The following is a 16,573-nucleotide window of genomic DNA, read 5'->3' as shown; positions in this document are numbered from 1 at the left end:
TTTAAATATAGTCCTCACTTATTAATTATCTACACATCAATGATGTTTAAAATATTAATAATTATATTTTGTTGATCACATAGTTTTAGCTTTTTTTTTTTTTTTTTTCCCCTCTTTTTTTACTATTATTGTAATAGACATTTATATAATGAAAGGTTTTCTTAAAAGAAAAGTGATAAAGTTTGCTTCCTTCACTCTAATTTAAAAAGATTTGTGTAGCTTCAATAAGCTGATTTGTTTCATTCCTATTTTTTAATTACAATTTTTTTACATGATTGTGTGCAGATTATGTGATAATTTTAAAAGTTATATTCCTTTAAGAAGTAAGATTGGATTATTTGAATAAGGAAAGCACAAAAATGCTGTTCACCTAAATCAAGCCAATCAGATATCTTCAAGTGACAGAAAAACAATGCAATGCAGAGAGATAAGTGTTTCTAAATTAATACTAAATAGGTAAATAATAAATTAAAATATAAAAATTAAATAAAAGAACAAAAAATTGAAAGTAAATCACTAAGAAATCATGATTTAGGCAATATAAAATTTAAATGATAAAAGGAATGAAGAATAAATTAATAAAATATTATAAAACCCAAATGAATAGTGAAGAAATTATTAGTAACAAAATAGATTACTGAACGTAAAAAAAAAGAGGTAACTATTTTCAACAACATTGTGTTCAGCTAAAACTGTATCTTAATTTTGGTTTCTGCTATAATAAACGCCATCTTGACATCATGGGCACTTTATTAACTAGATGGGTACTTCTAAAAATTATTTTTTGTGACTGGATCCAGTTTGGATATGGAGATTTACATCTTCAGCTGTTCAAGTGTTTGCCATATATTTTGGTTTTTCAAAGGAAATTGATGCATGCATACAAGCTACTATAAATGCAAATTTTACTGTAACATGTAGCATTCATAACAAAATTTTTACAAATATCATCATTCATTTATGCATTAAAAAAATATATTGGTATTCTTCTGTTATCGGAACCAGATTAATAAATTTATGCGTGTATGAACTGGAGTATCTATGTGCGTGTCTGCATATACATACATACACACATATACATACATAAGTACATATATATATATACATTCATACGCAAGCACATATATCCATACATACTACATACATACATTTTTCTGAATCCAGCCCCGATAACAGAAGAATACAAGAGGGATGAACACTAACTGGAATTATGACTTCACTTAAAACTGAGAGGTACCGAGTTCTGGTAGGCTCCAATTTTAAATCTTACGTACTCTTATACACAGCATATTCTATTAATGTAAATGAATGCCATATGTGAAAAATGATACAGCAATCTTCAGTAAGTTACGAGACTTTCTTGGATCACCCATAAGATGACAAACTGTAAATTACAGTTCATATGCTAACATCAGTTTAAACAGAATTTTTTGTTCTTATTCAGAAAATACAGTTAAATAAACTATATGTGCATATAAAATTATTGTGAGATTTATTCAGAATGATTTTAAACAAATAAAGAAATTCAGCCCAATTTTACTGCAGTTTTCTGTTGTTGCTGAAAGTTCCATTGCTAATTAGCAATAACAACAGTTACTTCATATAGGTGGAATACGTTGTGACAAAATTTTGTTTTACGTGGCAGTACATTAAACAGCTTTACAGCAGCTCTGAACATGAGTATTTCTTAATTTCTAAATCGGTAAATGTAAAAGTTTGAAGTGTAATGTGAGGTTTTCCCCAATTTATATTATTACATTAACTGTATAATAAGTTCCTCAGTTTTCTCTTTGTAATGGATATCCATGAAAATTAATAATGTTCCATAATGAAATTGCATTAAGTATGTTTTGCATTAAATGTATTATATTGTTATCATTCATAAGGATTCTATGAGTAACACTACAATTTTGAAGTTGAATCGGCATCTTGTGAGGTCATTTTTAACATTAAATTGTTAACTGAAATAAACAGGCTATGCATTTTGATACCATGATGTAATTTTTTGTGGCAAAGACCTTGAAAAACTAATTTATACATTCATTCGAAATAAAAATTCCCTAGTTACAATCCCATGTTTTAATTTATTATAACACCAAGTTTTTCTCCACAAACTTTTAAGGCAAAGCATATTTATTTCGTTTTTATCTGATTATATTTCTGATTTTGGCCATTGCTCCTTATGTCACGTTATTAATATTATATCTTATTAAATATTATTTTATTTATACAAATTCAATATCTTTCGCTTATGATGCATAATTGTACCAGATACAAAGGTGCGTTTTGTCTTTCGAATGGTTTTCTTTTTTCAATAGCAATATTCGAAATACGATTTGGTTTAGAATCGGCAGATTTTTGGACGACAAAGAGTCACTCATAACTATTATAAATTAAACATGCTAATTCACAGTTCCACTTTCAGTCGGATGACTTCCTAACTAAAATCGACCAGCACAATGCCAAATTGGCGAGAAACGTCGCCAGTCTGGAGTAATTCCAGTAGCAGGGGCAGACGGCGGCTCATAATGCGCATGCTCGCCGAATCGTGACCTGCTGGCCGTAGACGCTTGTGGTATGCAGCGAACCTATGGTGCGTTCGTTCGTTTTTTTTTGTCTGTGCTAATGGAGCACCTAACTTGTAACCTTGTAAATTATGTAAATAATTAAATATTTGTGTGGCTTAACTTAGTTTTATTTTGGAACCAGAGCCAATTATCTCTCGTAACTCATAGCAGTTTATATCAAACAAAATTAATGGTCCGCTCGCGGAGTTGTTTTGTTTTTGTCAACTAAATTCGTATTAGTATAAAATGGCCACTATAGTTGCTATAAATCGAAAGAAGGGCTCGCTAAAAGCCCAGCTAACTAGAATAGAGACTGTCATAGCGGATAGTACCAGCATATGGACTAAAATCAAAATAGATGCCAAGCTAAAGGCCTTGGAAAAGATGTCTGTTGCATTGGACACACTTCGATCAGAATATTATATTGCTGTGCGTGAAAAGGATGATACTTCTGAATTAGAAGAGGAATTATTAGATCTAGAAGCAAGAATGACGATCTAGAGGTAAGTTTCGATCAAATGTTAATTGATAATGTTGCTAATATTAATAAGGTTGATATCGCAAAGAGAAGTTGTAAAATAAAGTTACCTGAAATTCCACGTCCGCAATTTAGCGGAAAGTATGAAGAATGGAGCATGTTTAAAATTGAATTTAATAATATTAATTATGTTACCTCGAATACTCAATTAACAGATGCACAAAAGCTACATTATCTGTATGCCGCTCTTAAGGGAGAAGCAAAATTTTTGCAAACTCAGGAAGATACTTTTGAATCATTATTTAGGGCTTTAGAAAATCGTTTCGAAAACAAGAGAATTCTTGTTAATATTCACATTAAAGCTATTTCAGAATTCGAAAAAAATTATTCATGAATCATCGAAAGAATTAAGGCGTCTAGTAGATCCTGTGAATAAAAACATTAGAGCTTTAAATAATTTGGGTTTCGAACGAAACAAATTCTCTGATATTTTAATTACTACTTTCATTTTAGACAAAATAGACAAGGAAACTAGAAAACAATTCGAATTATCGGTAAACGCTTCAGATGTTCCTAATTTCGATAACTTGATGACATTCTTAGAAAAAAGAAGTCAAACTTTGGAAAATATCCAAAAAAACACAATAAAATCAAAACAAACAAATGAAATAAAACCAAAAAACCTTCTTGTTCATTCAAATAATTCGAAAAGAAACTGCATTACATCTAATTCACCACATTCCCTTTTTAAATGTAGTAAATTCCTTAATATGAATTTTGGTGAAAGATTTACGCTAGTAAAACGAAATAACTTATGTCTGAACTGTTTGGGAAAAAGGCACATCGCTTCGCAATATTTGCCATTCAAAACATCATACATTGCTTCTTAAGGATGAGTCATCGAATTCGGATTCTGTTTCAAATAAACATCTGCAGAAGATAGCTGGGGGGGGGGGGAAGGATATTTCTTCGGCGCCTAATGAGAAGGCGACGAGTCTTTCAAATTGTTTATTAGCTACGAATAAAAGTGTTATCTTGCCATCTGCGGTTGTTATGATGAAAACTTCGAAGGGGACATTCATCAAAGGAAAGGCTCTTCTTGACAGCTGCTCACAGAGTAACTGCGTGTCTGATCATTTTGCAAAACAATTAGGGATTAAAAAAAACAAAGGTTTTCGCTCCGATTTCAGGATTAAATGGAACTGATATTACTTTAAATTATAAATTGAGGACTTCAATTGCCAATAGGAAAAAAACATTCTCTAGAAAACTTGATTTTTTTATTGTTCCCAAAATTATAGAAATGACTCCCCTTACCCCCATACCTATTGAAAATATTGACATCCCCAGGGATATTTCCTTAGCTGATTACAGATTTAACACACCTGAGGAAATTGATTTATTACTGGGTGCAGAGACTTATTAAAATCGGGTCAAGTTCGCAGCGCGACAAAAAGACTTATTGTTCCAGGAAACGGTTTTTGGATTCGTAGTTAGTGGTATTGTGCATAATTCACCACTTGACTCACAATACTGTGGTCTTCTTACGCAAAATGAAAAAATTGAAGAAACATTGCAAAATTTTGGGAGGTAGAAAATATTAATTTTCCGAATTCAGCACTTAGTCCTGAAGAGAAATATTGCGAGAAACATTTTAATGAAACTCATTATCGAACCTCGGAAGGTCAGTACGTCGTATGCATGCTCATGAAGCACGCTGAATTGTTGAGCGAGTCTAGATATTTAGCAGAGAAAAGATTTAATCAGGTTTGGGAACAATTGGGTTGGGACTCGAATTTACAACGATTGTATTCTGAATTCATGGAAGAATACAAAGATTTAAAACATATGGAACTAGCTGAGGCATCTGAATCCATAACTGATTCGTACTACCTGCCTCACCATGGGGTTTACAGACCATACAAAAGTAGTACACGTTTAAGAGTGGTTTTTAACGCCTCAACTGCCACGACATCGGGATTGTCATTAAACTATATTTTGTTGAAGGGAAGAATTCCACAGCAGGAATTATTTTCTATAATGGTTAGATTTAGAAAACACCGCTACGCCTTCACAGCAGATGCACAAAAAAATGTATCGACAGATTCTAGTACATCCTCCACAAAGAGACTTGCTCAGAATTCTATGGAAAGACAGTGCTGATACACCAGTGCAAACTTATAAGCTCAACACAGTAACGTCAAACGCTCCCTATCTAGCAACTCGAGCTCTTAAATAGTTAGTTATAGATGAAAGCCAAAACTTACCTCTAGCATCGTCCGTCGCTCTTACTGACTTCTATGTCAACGATATACTTTCCGGAGAATCACCACTCGAAAAGGCTAGAATTCTACAATCCCAATTAATAGAATTGTTAAAATTAGGGAAAATGGAATTGCATAAATAGCGTGCAAATCATCCAGATCTGCTTGTGTCTGAAAATAAGGTTACCGCTCATTCGGATTACACTTTTGAAGAGCAACAAGAATCTTCATCCGTAAAAACTCTTGGTGTCCTATGGAATCCTCAGACTGACTGATTTTTGTTTGCAATGACCATTCCTTACTCTAACAGTTATAGTAAACGAGATGTTCTGTCACTAAGTTCGAAAATTTTCGATCCACTTGGTTTAATTGGGCCAGTGGTCACAAAGGCCAAAATATTCATGCAAAGGCTCTGGCTTGCTAAACTCGATTGGAATGACACATTGCTAGATTCTATGGCCAAGGAGTGGATTAATTTCGTATCCACGCTCTCTGAACTAAGTAATCTTAAGATTCCTAGATTTGTACTCCAGAAAAATAACATAGTGCTCCATGGATTTGCAGATGCGTCATCGGAGCATCGTCATACAGAGCTGCAATCTATGTTCAAGCTTTGCCAGTTTCGGGATTGCCAACCGTTCGACTTTTGTGTAGCAAGTCACGAGTTGCACCTATAAAAACCTTATCAACTCCTAGATTGGAACTGTCAGGTTGCCTTCTATTATCCATATTGATGGATAAAGTGATATCTTCGTTGAATGTTAAAGTAGAAAAAGTAACTTTTTGGTCAGATTCTACGATTTCTCTTGCTTGTATTAGAAAATCACCACACTTACTGAAAACTTTCGTGAGCAACAGAATTGCTTTAATACAAGAGCTTACGGGGTCATACCAATGGAAATATGTGCCATCTGAATGTAACCCAGCTGATGTCATATCGCTTTGACTGTATGCCAGTGACATTCTTACGTGTGATATCTGGTGGAATGAACCAGATCTTATCCGTGAGGACATGCATTATCCAGAACAACCTTTTGAGCCTACCACTGATAATGACTATGTCAAGCAACTGAAATGTTTATCAGACTCTAATTTTGCAATGTTAGAAAATAATTCTAGTTTAACCTCTCTCTTAAATCGAACAAATAATTATATGAAATTAATCAAAATTTGTAGTTTTATTTTTAGGTTCTTCAGAATCATTAAGAATAAGGAAAGGGTTTCAGGGGCTATATCCTTAGAGGAACGGAAAGGGGCCGAGTTAACACTGATTCGGGAAGTGCAGAAAGATGAGTTTTATTCTGATATTGAGTCACTTAAGAGGGATAGCCAAGTACCTCGTAGGAGCAAGCATAAATCGTTAAATCCATTCATGAAATAATGATGGAATCTTACGCGTCGGTAGCAGACTTGCACAATCTCAGGTAAGTTATGATTGTAAATATCCAATCATTTTGCCAGCTAGACATATGTTGACTTATTTGATCATGTACTATTATCATCTGAAATATTTGCATCTTGGACCAGAAGCTCTATTGAGTACTGTTAGACAAAAATTTTGGCCCATCAGCGGCAGAAATCTTGCTAGGAAAATAGTACATGAATGCGTACAGTGTTTCAAACACAGATCTGTAAAAATAGATCAGATAATGGGTGATCTACCTGCTGAACGAGTGTCAGTTGAGTCAACCTTTAACAAATGTGGACTCGATTTTTGTGGTCCGTTTCTTATAAAGGCAAAAAATCAAAGAAAAGGAGTTTTTCAAAAAATGTATGTTGCAGTATTTGTGTGCCTTGCTACAAAAGCAATTCACTTAGAAATTGTCTCAGACTTATCTTCGAAAGCATTAATTGCTACCCTAAAGAGATTTTTCGCTAGGAGAGGGAAAAGCTCCACATATTTAGCGATAACGCTACAAACTTTTGTGGAGCTCGAAATGAATTAAGCAAGCTGTTTAAATTAGCCAAAGTACCAGAACAAGGATTATCCGACTATTTGTTGTCAGAGGAGATTGAGTGGAAATTTATACTCCCTAAAGCTCCACATTTCGGTGGGCTTTGGGAGGCGGGCGTTAAATCGTTCAAAACGCATTTTAAAAAAACGGTTGGGAATTCAAAATCAACTATGGAAGAATTTTTAACTTAAGCAACACAAATAGAGGGAACATTAAACTCCGGACCAATTTCTCCTCTCTCTTCAGATGCAAGGGATTTTAATGCATTAACGCCTGGACATTTTTTAATTGGCCGTTCTATAACAGCCCCTGTAGAACCAGAAATTATAAATAAGTCTGACAACAGATTGTCTAAACGCGAAAGAGTGACCAAAATGACTCAAAATATTTGGAAAAGGTGGCAACGGAATTATTTATCGCAACTTCACGAGAGAACGAAATGGCAGTTTAAAAAAGATAACGTTAAATCTGGAACTATGGTACTCGTGAAGGAAGACAATTTGCCTATTTGTCATTGGAATTTAAGCCGAGTTGAAGAAATTATACCCATATTGGATAAAAGAGTTAAGAGTAGTTAGTGTACGCATGGCAAAAGGTCGCTTTAAAAGGCCTATCACAAAATTAAGTATTTTGCCTATACCAGACAACTATCAGATATAAAATTTTTATATCATGAATGGACATTATCACATTATTCATTTAGTGCAAGTATAATATTTATATGTGTATAATTTGTATGAATTTGTATTGCAAGTATAATATTTTTATTTTCTTATTATATGATATTGAATTTAATTGTAATTGAAATAATTTGTGTTAAATTGCATTTCATTGTGTATTTCATATGTATGTCTAAATTTGAATTTGATTGTAAAACTTTTATGGCATTATTGAAACTTGTTTCAATGGGGGCCGGAATGTTAATATACCGCCCTCTAGGATCAGCGCCCTCTTGTGAGAGGAGCCAAATTTAGTTGAGTTGGCTGTTGAAAAAGGTACGCAGCGGACCTATGGTGCGTTCGTTCGTTCCACTTTGTCTGTGCTAATGGAGCACCTAACTTGTAACCTTGTACATTATGTAAATAATTAAATATTTGTGTGGCCTAACTTAGTTAGTTTTATTTTGGAACCAGCGCCAATTATCTCTCGTAACTCATAGCAGTTTATATCAAACACTATTTATTAAATGCACCTGCTCCTGTATTTTTACTTTTTCAGTGTAGCTTTCTCTTAAAACTCGTCACACACTGCATTACATTACACAAGAAAATAAAACAATTTAAATTAAAATTCTACTAAAAATAGCAAACTAAATACAAAAATCATAACACTGGCCCCCTTCCCAAGGACTGCACGTCCCTGGCAGTACTGTCCCTGGACATAATGCCAAATTTACAACTAAGGCATCAATGCAATAATAAACATTACATTACAATAAGAAACAACATAAACAATAATTGTAATAAGTAACTTAAAGCAAATCAAATACTAAATACAAGTCAAATACAAATTTTAACAAAAAGGGCTTTGTATACTATTTATAATTATATACACTATGTACTACGGCTACAGTAAAGAGCTAACTTGTCATAATGAACGACTTAAGGCTTAGATTTCGTTGACTTACGGATCCGAACCATGACGTTGTTCAGCATGTTTAGGACTGTGCACGGACTATCCCAAGGTGACAATAGTTTCGGTTTTGGCTCCTTACTGCGAATATGGGCATCTGGAAGCCCAAATTTGGAATTTGAAATTTGTTTTATTATCTGTGTCATATTTTGTAAAGCATTTATGAGTTTTTGATTAAGAAACTCAGCGATTTCGAAGCGAGTAGTGGCAACACTGTACGGAAAAAAGAAAACTCTTACGTGAGACTGTGTATTGGAAATTCAAAAGATATGCTCTTAAACTGAATTTTATGGTTTAAGTGCGAAGAACATGATATTTGATAAGTAAAGTTAACACACAAAACGTTAAAAAAATGCCCCTTTGGATGTAATGTAAAATCTGAAAGCTTTCAGATTTTAGTTATTTATTTATTCATTTATTGCACACTGCTAATTATATGGACCCTCGAGTTTCTACAGCTATATCTTTCAACAGTCTTTGTGCATTTGTGATCAATTGCATAACTTGAAAGTTTCTTAGCCGATTGATACACTAAACCTTGCACAATCTACGAGTATTTAGCTGCTATATCCAGATACTTGATGCACATTCTGCGCCAAGTAATACCATTTTCATACGATAACTGCTGAAATTCATGCACCACTGCTTTCTGAATTCTCTCTCGCTTTCACACTTTTTAGGACTATCAAAATCAATGCCAGTGTTACGTCCTTTACATTCACTTAGCACAGTCTGTTGAGAACATTTGCGACCATGTTGCGTAGAAGAATCTTTTTTCTTAAAGGAAAAAAAAAGATACTTTTTTTTTAATTTCTTGAGGCCGTAATCACCAGGGAAGAGGAGGGAATTTGCATGACTTCCCTACCAAACACATTTATCACAACTTGATCAGCGAAGTGCCACATGATATGCTAGTCACAACGACCATGTTGAAAGTATCGCACACATATGCATTTCAACATTAGTTTCATGCAGTAAAATAAACACCCATAATTTCAATAAATGTCTACTATTGGATTCGGTAATATATTTAAGACGTTTGCAAAATTTTTCACAACCATATGTAAGTAACGCAAAACAACAGAACACAGAAGGCAAAACAACCTTTTTCTTGTTTGCAACAATCCCGTGTGCTGACAAGCAGTAGTGAAAATTCACCTTGAAAATCTCGCAGGCAAAGCTTAATGGCAAGCGCATTGCATCAGCATCTTATATGGCAATGAACAATAAGTCACGATATGGAAATTTATGTTATAGTCAGAGAGTGAAAGTATGGCACAAGTATAAATAGAATGTAACCCGTTACAAAAAAATGAAAAATAAGTTGTGGGAATTATTAACCTTGCAAAATTTCTAAGGTTATCACATCCCACTTACCATCTGCAATGTCTTAATTGCTGATGGCGGTCTAGTGACCATTGGAATTATGATAAAGTATTTTTTTCATGCCATGTTTCGGAAATTCAGTGTTGTCAGAGCCAAACCTTCTATAACAAATCTTCCTGTAGGAAGTTTAGGTGGTTAACTTACACATAATTATAGGGTTAACAAGCATCCTGTATTTTTACTTCTTTGTGTGAAGTAAAGAAAGTATTGTAATCATGAAAAATTTCAAGTATGGTATTTTAATACAAAATATTCATTTTGACCGTTCGCAAATCCATTTAAACGATTTTTTTAGCAGCAAGTGTACGTGTAATATTTAATAATTTGTAAATGGTAACATTTAATATTTAGTAATTTGTAATTGGCAACACTTTGGATACAGATTTGAAAATAGAACTATGCTGGTATTGCAGTTCTCTGTGATTATACATTCTAAGATTGTAAATAAATAGTTTCCAAAAGCTAAAAGTGTACCCTCATAATTTTATATGGTATCAGAAGTGTTTTGCTTTCAAAATGGAAAGTTTAAAACCACCAGAGCCGATGAAATTTGATGGAAATTTAGCTTCGAATTGGCAGAGATGGCTGCAATCATTTGAAATATATGAAGTAGCTAGTGGATTGCATAATAAAGAAGAGAAGGTAAGAGTTAATACTTTTCTTCATGTAATAGGAATTCGTAAAAATAAATATGAAAATATATAATACATTTCCTATAGAAGAGGGTAAAGAAATTAAATTAAGTGAAATTAAAACAAAATTTACGGAATATTGTATTCCTAAGAAAAATATTACATATGAGAGATATTTATTCTTTACTAGAAATCAAACTGCGTCAGAAACCACAGATGAATGCGTAACTGACCTTCGAAATAAAGCTAGAAGATGCGAGTTTGCACAATTAACGGATAGTTTAATAAAGGATAAAATTGTTTGTGGTATTAAAGATGATATAGTGAGAGCAAGATTGTTACATGAAACAGAATTAACATTAGAAAAAGCTCTTGATATATGCAGATCTGCTGAAATAAGTGCACATCAAATGAAAATCATAAAAGATGAGGAAACTGCTGTAAACTTAGTGAAAAAGAAACTAAGTAAACATAATAAGAATACCTACAAAGAGGTAAATACCGATAAGCAAAAGACAAAAGTTTGTTCTAAATGTGGAACATCTCATGAGTATCGAATGTGTCCAGCATATGGAAAAATCTGTCATAAATGTAAAAAGGCAAATCATTTCGCGAATCAGTGTAAAAGCTATATAATAAAAAATGAACCAGTCAAGGTAAACAAAAAAGATAGACGAATTAAATTAATAAATCATGACTGTGAGGAAGAATTAGAATTTTATGTTGGCACATCAAACCTTAATTCAGATAACAAGGAAGAGAAATGGACTGTTGACGTTTATGTAAATAAAAGTAAACTAAATTTGCAGTTAGATACTGGAGCAATGTGCAATGTTATTTCTAAAACCAAAGTGAAATTGCTAAATGTTCCGATACAGAAGTCTGAAATTAAAAGATTAGTTACATTCTCTGGGAAAATGAATACTTTAGGAAAAGTAGTACGTAACTGCCAATATGGAAAAAGTAATTATGTTGTGGAATTCCAAGTTATTGACAAAGAAGTACCTTCTATATTAGGATTAAAATCATGTTTGCAACTAGGTTTGATTCAGAAAGTAATGTCTGTTTACACTGAAGACTTACTGGAGGAATACAAAGATGTATTTGAAGGCTTAGGTTGTTTGAATGGAGAATATAAAATCCAGTTAAAACAAGATGTAACACCAGTCATTCATCCTCCAAGAAAAATACCCATAGCTATACGTGATAAAGTTAAGAAAGAATTACAAAGAATGGAAAATTTAAATGTTATTGAGAAAGTAAGAGAACCAACTGAATGGGTAAATTCAATGGTCACAGTTGTCAAACCGAACAAAATAAGAATATGTTTAAATCCTAGAGATTTAAATAAAGCTATAAAACGAGAACATTATCCGATGTTAACCATTGACGAAGTTGTCACTAGAATGCCTAACGCAAAAATATTTTCTGTTTTAGATGCTAATAGTGCTTTTTGGCAAATCCAGCTTGACGTAGAAAGTAGTAATTTGTGTACATTCAATACAACTTTTGGCAGATACAAATTTAAAAGATTACCTTTTGGCATATGTTCAGCTCCAGAAATTTGCCAAAGAAAATTAAGCCAAATAATAGAAGGTCTAGAAGGCGTTGAATGTATTATAGATGATATCTTAATATGGGGATCTAATGAAAAGGAACATGAGCTACGACTTAAAAAAGTACTCCAGAGAGCACGAGAAAATAATTTGAAGTTCAATAAGGCTAAATGTAAAATAAAAGTTAATCGTGTGAAATATATAGGGCACGAGTTAAGTGAAAATGGACTAAAACCTGATTTTTCTAAAGTGTAAGCAATTGTTAAAATGCCAGAACCTACAGATGTGCCTTCGCTACAAAGATTTTTGGGAATGATTAATTATTTAGCCAAATTTATTCCTAACTTAACTACTATTACTACACCATTAAGACAGTTACTTGAGAAAAATGTTCTCTGGCATTGGACTGAAAAGCATCAAAAAGCTTTCGAACACTTAAAGAATTGATTGCAAAAGCACCCGTATTAAAATTCTATGATGTTAATAAGGATGTAACTCTTTCAGTAGATGCAAGTTCTGAAGGATTAGGTGCTGTTTTACTACAAGAAAACCAACCAATTGCTTATGCTTCCAGAGCTCTAACAAAAAGTCAGAAAAATTATGCTCAGATAGAAAAAGAGCTTTTAGCTATTACTTTTGGATGTTCTAAATTTCATTAATATATATATGGCAAACGTATTACAGTTGAAACTGATCATCGACCATTAGAAAGCATAACTAAGAAACCTCTTTTTAAAGCACCACAGCGATTGCAAAGAATGCTGTTAAATTTACAAAAATATCTAGATGTACGATACAAAAAGGGGAAAGACTTATTAATAGCAGACACTTTGAGTAGAGCATATTTGAATACAACAGAAGAAGATAATGATGAAGATACAGAAATTTGTACACTGATTCCAGCAGCTGATGACAAAATTTATGCATTGAAGAAAGAAAGTGAATGTGATACTACACTACAGTGCTTAAAGAAATACTATATTCTGAGATGCTGGCCAGAAAGGAAACATCAGGTAGAACCTCAAGTCAAAGTATTTTGGGACTACAGAGATGAGTTGACAATGGAAAATGACTTATTTTTCAAAGGAGGAAGGGTAATTATTCCTTTATCTATGCAAAAAGAAATGTTAAATTTAATTCATGAGGGTTATTTTGGTATAGAAAAATGTAAGAAAAGAGCTAGAGATGTTTTGTTTTGGCCACTTATGAACAAGCAGATAGAGATAAAATTTCAAAATGTATATGTAATGAATACCAGAACAAAAACATAAGAGAGCCTATGATACCACATGGAATTCCCAATTTACCTTGGTATAAAGTTGCGACAGATTTATTTGAGATTAACAAAGATGTATATTTATTAATTGTAGATTAATATTCCAACTTTTTTGAAATCTCCAAACTACCGGATACTCGAAGTCAGACAGTGATCAGTTACATGAATCTCATTTTGCAAGATACGGTATACCATTGATAGTGATATCTGATAATGGACCTCAGTTTGCAAGTAAAGAATTTTCAGAATTTGCAAAGAAATACCAATTTAAACATATAACAAGCAGTCTATACCTTCCACAGTCGAACGGATTAGCAGAGCGTTCAGTACAAACGGCGAAGAAATTGTGAAAGAAAGCTCAAGCAGATCATGCTGATCCTTATTTAGCATTGTTAGCTCATAGGAACACTCCAACTAATGAGATGCTAGGATCACCAGCTCAACGACTTATGAGTAGAAGAACAAGAACGATTCTTCCTACATCTGAAGAATTACTTAAACCTCAAGTTGTGAAAAATGTAAAAGAAAAAATCAACCAAGAAAGAACTAAACAGAAGTCATATTATAATCGTCATACAAAAACATTACCATCGCTAAATAAAGGACATTGTGTTCGGGTATATCAAGATAATCGCTGGAAACCAGCAGTTGTAGAAGAAGTGCATAAGACGCCTAGATCATATATACTTAGATCAGGTGGATCAGTATTGAGAAGAAATAGAAAAGATATTAGAGAAAACAGTTCAGCTGTTGATGAGAATATCAGAGGAACAGAGCAAGGAGTTAATACACAGAAAACAGATGTAAAAGGATATGATTCCAGATATTCTCAAGGGCAAAGTTTAGACGATCAACTACCAAACTCTGCTAACTCAGAAACAAGGAACGGTGAACTAAGAACTAGAAGTGGGCGAGTGATTAGAAAGCCGGCCAGATATTTGGACTGATTTTAGGCTGTTAAAACTTTTGAACTCTTTAAAAAAACGGAAGATGTAATATTTAATAATTTGTAAATGGTAACATTTAATATTTAGTAAATGTAATTGGCAACACTTTGGATACAGATTTGAAAATAGAACAATGCTGGTATTGCAGTTCTCTGTGATTATACATTCTAAGATAGTAAATAAATAGTTTCTAAAAGCTAAAAGTGTACCCTCATAATTTTATATCCGTTTATGGATAGAATAAAGGACTCTTTTCTCCAAAATGGATTGTAAAATAGACACAAAAGAGATTTTTTCTTGACATCTGTATGCACATACATATATATATATATGTACATACATCATAAATACATATGTAAAAACAGTTAGCTGTAGAAAATTGAAATTTTGTATATGGGACTGCTACAACATCTAATTGTGCACCTCCCTCCTTTATGGCAATCAGTAGTACCAAATTTACATATTAATTTTATTTTAGTTTAATGTTAAATAAAATGAAAATAAACAATTCCTGAGGTTGAACTGCAAAGTGTTGAATTTTAAGTAATTGTTGTGAGCTCCATGATTTATATTTTGTTAATGATATTCAACAGCCGTTGTGTTCCTTTTTAGACAGATTTTGTTTTTTGTAGTTTGGCAACAATAAGAAAGATTAGAATAATGTTTTGATTTCCTTAAGTGTGTAAGCAAATAAAGTTTGGCTTTTTTAAGAAAATGTAATTGTGTATTTAAAATATTTCTTTTCAAGTGTTATAGAATGGAGTCAGATTTAATTTAAAGGCAAGAACAACTGAATGAAATAATATTCAGGTAGATTCAATGCAACAGTAATTATGAACTATTCTTAACAATATTTTTGGTATATTATCCTATGCTCGGGAAAAATAATAGGCAATTAAAAGTGTTACTAGGCAAAGAGAGTGGGAGTTTTGGTAAAATGTGCTTTAGCCCACGAAAATCGCCAGTAAAATCTCAGAATACATTGCATAAACAAAGTTGCGAAGGAATCTGGAATCTGGACGTTACAACAGGTCTATAGCTACTGAAGAGCTTCTACCAGTATGTTAAATTTTGAGCCCAGTAACAATTACTTGATTTTGAAGAATCAGAGATACACGAAACCAATGTATCACACACAGAGGCGAGAAAAAAGAATGCAGAGACATGAAACTGCTGACTAAGGCTTTAAAAGTCAAGGTAAATCGTGGAGGCAGAGCTTGTGGTAGGTACGTGATGAAGAGCACAGTACTGATTGGTCCTGGCACTCAAGTCAGGTAAAGTAACAAAGAAGCTTCTAAATGTGTGAAAAATAATAATACTTCTTAAACAGAAGTATTTTTCGCTAAATAACAGTCTCTAAAATCGTGGGAAAATACAAAATTTTGATTAAATATGGTGAGAAATTAGTAAAAAGTAAAAAACTTGAACTTAGCGTGGTTGATCCTGCGCCAATGTGGGAGCGTAAAGCTGGTCTTGTGACACAGAGTATTAAAGTTCATACGAAAAACATAGAAGAAAATAACTTGAATAGAAGAAAATCTTGATTAAATACTATTTACATATTTACAGAATGCGCCCTAAGTTCGTGACTATTTACCCTTAATGTTTCGCTTGCTGTGCACTCTGCACTTGTTCAAATTCGATATTTGAGAAGTATTCAACGGCGGCTATGCCTATTTCTAGTTTCTCCATCATCGTTTTCGATTTCTTGATACTTAGGAGAAATTCTTTTGCTTTTTTCGCGTGTGTTTTCATCAATTAAAAAAATGAGGGATTGTTACTCTTTTTCTTAGTCCAGTTTGGGGCTTCTGCTTCGATTTTGTCGGTGCTTAATGTTGGGAATTCTTCTTGATTTAGCTTGAAGTTGTTGCTGGGAGTAT

Source organism: Stegodyphus dumicola, chromosome 8 (genome assembly GCF_044657685.1).
Source record: "Stegodyphus dumicola isolate Sdum_Otavi_A_Nest chromosome 8, ASM4465768v1".
NCBI classification, from domain to species: Eukaryota; Metazoa; Arthropoda; class Arachnida; order Araneae; family Eresidae; genus Stegodyphus; species Stegodyphus dumicola.
The sequence above is the reverse complement of the archived record's forward strand: the minus strand, read 5'-3'. Positions refer to the sequence as shown.